Source organism: Pseudophryne corroboree, chromosome 3 (assembly GCF_028390025.1).
Source record: "Pseudophryne corroboree isolate aPseCor3 chromosome 3, aPseCor3.hap2, whole genome shotgun sequence".
NCBI lineage: Eukaryota > Metazoa > Chordata > Amphibia > Anura > Myobatrachidae > Pseudophryne > Pseudophryne corroboree.
The window spans coordinates 437,985,375-437,991,151 of NC_086446.1; the positions used below are offsets into that span (position 1 = coordinate 437,985,375).

The 5,777-nt window shown below is 41.0% G+C and overlaps 1 protein-coding gene across 5 annotated transcripts in view; it reads right to left on the reverse strand.

Moving 5' to 3' along the window:
• Window positions 1-4,216: 4,216 nt before the first annotated feature.
• Window positions 4,217-5,777, reverse strand: part of TNRC6C (trinucleotide repeat containing adaptor 6C) — a 268,173-nt gene continuing 266,612 nt past the window's right edge. For all 5 annotated transcript variants that reach the window (XM_063960449.1, XM_063960448.1, XM_063960447.1 and 2 more), the window contains one exon: window positions 4,217-5,777. This exon is cut by the window's right edge and continues 4,338 nt beyond it. The gene's annotated coding sequence lies outside the window, so the exon portion shown is untranslated.

A 5,777-nucleotide genomic window follows, 5' to 3' on the forward strand; every position in this document is an offset into this window, starting at 1 on the left:
TGCACCAAGACCAGTAGGAATGTTAATTTCAGCCCATGCATGAAGTTTGTCGGCAAGAAGGAACACTTCTTGGTTAATGAAACAACAAGCAAGCAATGATTTCCCTTATAGGTGAGATGTTGAAGCATGGGCGTACTGTGCACAACGCACATGGGGATGCTGATGTGATCAGCAGCCGTGCTGCAGTTTCATCCTCAGTACAATAGTAATGTGGGAAGACGCATATTTGACGATTCTGCTTCTGTACCATGCCAAGGACCGTGGTTTCAAGTTGTACTATCGTAATGACATAAGACGGGGACCATCCCACAATCCTGTGCACAATACCCTCTGTATTAAATCATTGTTGGGTCATGACATCTACAAGTTGCTCCTGTTTCTGTAAGCTTTCAGAGGCTGTGATAACACATCCAGATTTTTTCAATTGGGAAGTTCTCCGCATTTTTCAAATGGATGGTGACCGAGCTCCCTACAGTAACAAATATAGTTTGTTTTGAATCTTGTCAACATTCGGATATGGAAGCTGCTGGGAAAAGAGCAATGGAACCCACAAATGCACTACATCATCAAATGGTAGTTGAAAAGGTAGCTGCAGCTGCATAATTTGTTACACCAGAGCATTTGCCACGTACCAGTTCATCCCCAAAGTACCACATACTTTCAAATAAGAATGTGAAAGTCTACATAAGGGAGGATCAAGGCAGCAGAGTGGGGCTGGTATGTAAAGAATAAATACTAGTACCCTATACTCTGCGACATGCCACAAAGTCCAAATTATCTACTCAACATGATTCTCTATTCCTGCAAGATGAAATGTGCAGTGTATTTCACAATGTGGATGCAAGCGAGTGCCAAATCAGTGGTTGTGATAATAACCACCGTACTGCTGACAATGAATATAATGACAGTGATGAAGAGGATTAGTTTGTGTTTACCAACTATTGTAATTAACAGAACTTAAAAAAAAAAAGTTATTTCGTTGATTTTTAAGTTCTGTAAATAATGTCCATCATTAAAATCACATGAGAAATGGTTGTGGTGTAGTATATTGTTGAAAGATTTCTTTGAAACATTAAAATGTCAAAAGCATTCTCTCTCTCTCTGTAAAAAGCATAAATTGGTTTATTTTTGCCCTTATTAGGAAACATCCAGTCTGCCATTTTGAAATGCATTTTTTGAGGGGTTCCCGTGGTCCGATTTTGGAAGTGCTATACAACAATGATCCTGAGCTAGAAACTCTTTAAAACGCATCTGAAGCAATTTTGCCTAGGTCTAAAAGTAAATAACCTGGACTATGAGGCCATCTGGTCTGTAATTGCAGTTTGGACAAAATTGGATCATGCAAAAGAACAATGCTCCTATTTACATTACCATCTACAACTTAATGGCTGAAAAAGAAAACAATCAAGGTTTTTGAATGGCTAGGTCTGTCCAGACCTCAAAACAGGTTCCAACGTACAGACAGTGTCTAGACAATCAGTAGGTCGTCACCAAATGGTCGATATAGTCAACAGGTAAAAGCTCAACAGTTTTTAAGGTTGACACGACAATGGTCAATAAACAAAAAAACTTGAGTCGACCATATGTGTATCAGCTTTTGCTTGATCTATCATCCACATGGACTACAATTTGAATAGTAACCACACCCACTGAGATGCTCTGCATGTGAAAATTATCTGAAATAATCAGTCAAGTGGTTTAAATACTCAAAAATGTGACAAGCGCAAAGGAAGCACATGAAAGTGAGAGTGACGGGACTTTGTTCCAAAAGCATGCGTGACCGTCGGTCGGGAATAACAGTATCACGACGGCCAGCGTGGGGGAGGGGCACGGGGGGGTTGCTCGCCACGCTGTTCTTTTTAAAAATGTTTTGTACATTTTTATGAAGGAATAAGGATAGAAAATCTAAAAATTGGTGATATTATATATGTTTATATACACAAGCCAGAGAAAGACCGGCAATCCACTTACTATAGAGGATTAACTGGATACCCTTCTGGGATAAACCGCTCAAGGTTTCCCAAATACAATGCAGACAATGATGGTAATTTTGACCCGATTGCACGCTGCAGTTCATCGCAGCGGTGTGATTGGGTCAGTACTGTGCAAGCGCTGGCGCCGCAGTGCGCCGGTGCATGCCAGACGGCCAAAGGCCGTCGTTGCCTAGCGATCGCCCCTGCCTGATTGACAGGCACAGGCAGTCGCTGGGCGGGAGGGAGATGGACGGCGGCGTGGTCTGCCCAACGCAGGTGTGGCTGGACCATTGGGGTGGGCGGGCCGCGGTGGCTGCATGACGTCACACGCAGCCGCTGCGACCCGGGCAGCGAAGAGTTTCTTCCGGCCAGCTGCAGGAGCTGTGCTGGCCGGGAGGTGTTCCTGAAATGCAAAAGCATCGCCGCTGTGTGATGCTTTTGCACTTCTGCGGGGGGGGGGGGGGGGGGGAAGGGGCAGGCACTCAGACATGTCCCCCCGCATGTCTGAGTGCCTGATCGTAGCGGTGCTAAATTTAGCACAGCTACGATCAACTCGAAATGAGCTCCTCTCCGGATTTAATAAATCATACCAACTCGGGTTTAAGAATACATATTTTAAATGGGATGTAATTTATTTTTGACATAGTTGTACTGTACAGTATATCAGAGAAGTCCTGCAGAGTGGCAACCCCCTTCCAGTCTATAGAAAGTAGATCAAATTATATTATGAGCCAAGTGTAATATGTGCCGAGCAGAGATATGTCCTCTCTTACATCCTTGCTGCAGTCACGCTAAACAGCCCTTCAAGTCATGCTATGCCGGTGCGTATTAGATGAAAATGTGTATTAGATAAATGCCTATATTGTGTGTAATAGCAGCTCTATCTGCATCCTAAATCACACATTAAACATTTTCCTGGAAAACACTGTAGGATAGCATTTTGTATGCAAATACAATCACAGTCACACACAGAATATAGGCATGCTGCATATCATTTTAATCAGCAGAAGCGGCATGTGTGTCCTATTACATTGCAAAAGACGCTAGGCGCTACCAAGTCACACAGTCATCACACATTATTTGTAACGCGACTTGTAGCAAAGTTGTAAGAGAACACATCTGTATAAGCCAAAGATAGGGCAGCTTATTTGTGTTCCTCCAGCAGGGCTGGTGACTGTAGCCCTTGTACAGCAGTGGTTGTAGGAGTAATTTAGATTTCTCAACAGGCAGCACTTCGTAAAACATATAAAGCCATGTACAACTGGTTATGTTTTGGATTAAGTCCATTAATTACTGATACATACATAAAACCAGTGCCAAAGCCAATGATTGGAACCTAGTTTATAGCTTACCTATCAGCTAATTATAGGCATGTTACAGATGTGTCCTCCTGCAACCTATATCCTTCCATTCGCGCCTAGTCATGAACGCAAGTATACTTTTGTGCTTTTTCCCCTGAAAATGCGCCTTATTCGCATCGCTATGTGAATAAGACGCACAAGCAGATTTTGCTGACTGAAATGGAAAACACTGTAATGTAGCATTTTGCATGCAGATCCAAACGCAGTCACAAACAGAATATAGGCATGCCGCATATAATTTGATTCAGCAGAGTCTGCTTGTCTCTCTTATTCACATAGCAAAGTGATCTATTTCCAGCAAAATAGACACCCAACCTTATCAGAGCTGCCGGCTCACGGTGCATGGCGTATTGAGGCTAGATGTATGACAGCAAATCTGTATAAACTAGTTCCAACTGTTTCATTTCAATGTGTCTGCAATTACAGTGATAGGTTCGCAAGAATGGGTACAAATTTTTAGGGGGATATCCAATTATCCCCGGTAAAACATCGGGTCTGAAAAACTGCAGTTTTTGGAAGTTTTTCTGACTTTTTTCCGATGTTTCACAGATTATTTTTACAGGCTATCCAGATTGATCACCTGTAAAAAAAACACACAAAAAAAAAAAAAAACACTTTCTCCCAAAAACACACAGGTTCAGGGAAAACGGGGCTGTTTCCGGGGATTCTGCTTCGCCTGCCGGAGGCAGCTGAAACAAAATCCTGATAAACTGCGGCACGTGCCAGTTTATCGGGGCTAATTAGATAGCCCTCGGCGGGACAATTAGCCCCGGTAAATTACCGGGGCTAATTGGATATACCCCTTAGAGTCAGTTGGAAGCTATGTCAATTATAGATAACATTAAAGATAAAGATTCCATAAATAAAACAGGACATTCAATGTATTTTTATCATCAGATAATTAAAACTTAGATTTATTGTACTGATGTTTCAATAGCAACAACGATATTAACAGACACGCATATGTACGTACACAGAAAGGACAACACTCACAGGGCCTGCAAGTACATCTTGATAAAGGTCTTACCAATCAACCAAAACATTGCATACACAGTGGAATAAACTTCAGATTTTGCCTATTTACAAGTCCTGTAAGTATTGATCCAGTAGCTACTACTATTCCTCATCTGCTCCTTCAATAGCTCCTATTATTGGAGTGTACAACAATTACACTAGTTTCTAGCGAATTGAAATACTGTTTTTCATGAATATTGGTTTAGCCAACAACATGGTAGCCTTCATAATGTGTAAGCAAGGGATGTACTTTAAATATGGGTTCAAAAAGCAAATATTTAATGTCAAGCTCCCCTTTTTAGAATGGCAGGGATATGGTGTGCAGGACCAAAGACGTTTAGCACCCTATTCCCCAGCAGCTTTGTAACGGGTCAATCTCCAGCCGCATATTTTAGGTTGAGAGTATAAGTCGGCAGTATCAGCTATCCAATCGTGCTCAACAAGCAATGTTTAGGCTCAATGTCAGAGCAAATGAAACCTATTTTAATAACAGACAACACATCATCTTTCAACAGCCAAAAAAACAAACATAACAAATCTGCAGTTTATTAAGTTTTGAAGAAGCTTCAACATTTTGAAAGCATCTTTTGGTGCAATTCATTAACAAACACATTCTAGGAGAGAAGAAAAACAAAAAATATAGTAAGCCACAAATGTTCTCTTGTTGTCCTTAAATTTCAGTTATAGACATTGTAAGACGCCAACATAAGAAAAATACACAAAAATGCTTTTTTTTAATATTCAGTAACATATTTGGAGAAACTGCATCCTTCAGTGACTTATATATATATATATATATATATATATATCTCAACTAATACAAACATACGTCTCATATGCTTGGTTTGTCTGCATGCAGGACTCTACTCTCCCAGTCAGTAAGAATTATAACAAATGCTCTGCATCATTGGTTCTCAAAGTCGGTCCTCAGTACCCCAAACAGTTCATGTTTTCAAGGTCTCACAGAATCACAAGAGAATTAATGAACTCAACCTGTTGATCATTTAAAATACACCTGTGCACCAGCTGGGTGACCAGGAAAACATGAACTTTTTGTTGTCCTGTTTTGCAGGCATCCCTGGGAGGTGTTAAGTCATGTACTCATCTGGTGGGGGAAACGATTTTGCATTGTTTCCTCCCACATACATTACAAAAGTGCTATTTCACCGCTTTTCTGTCAGGTAGGACAAATGTGATACATTAGCAGTCCACCAAGTTGGAGATCACTCTGGCAGAAAAGTGGTTAGCTTGAAAATGGTTGCAGAAAAAAAACCGTCTTCCATTATCCTTTAATAAAGAATTCCTGCAGACAGAAACTGCAGGCTGATATATCTCACAGTTTGGAACAATTAACATTTGCTCATACACAATCAATAGCATCATGCACAGTCCCACTGTGTGCTTATATCTTGCTGCCTGCCTTGCTTGT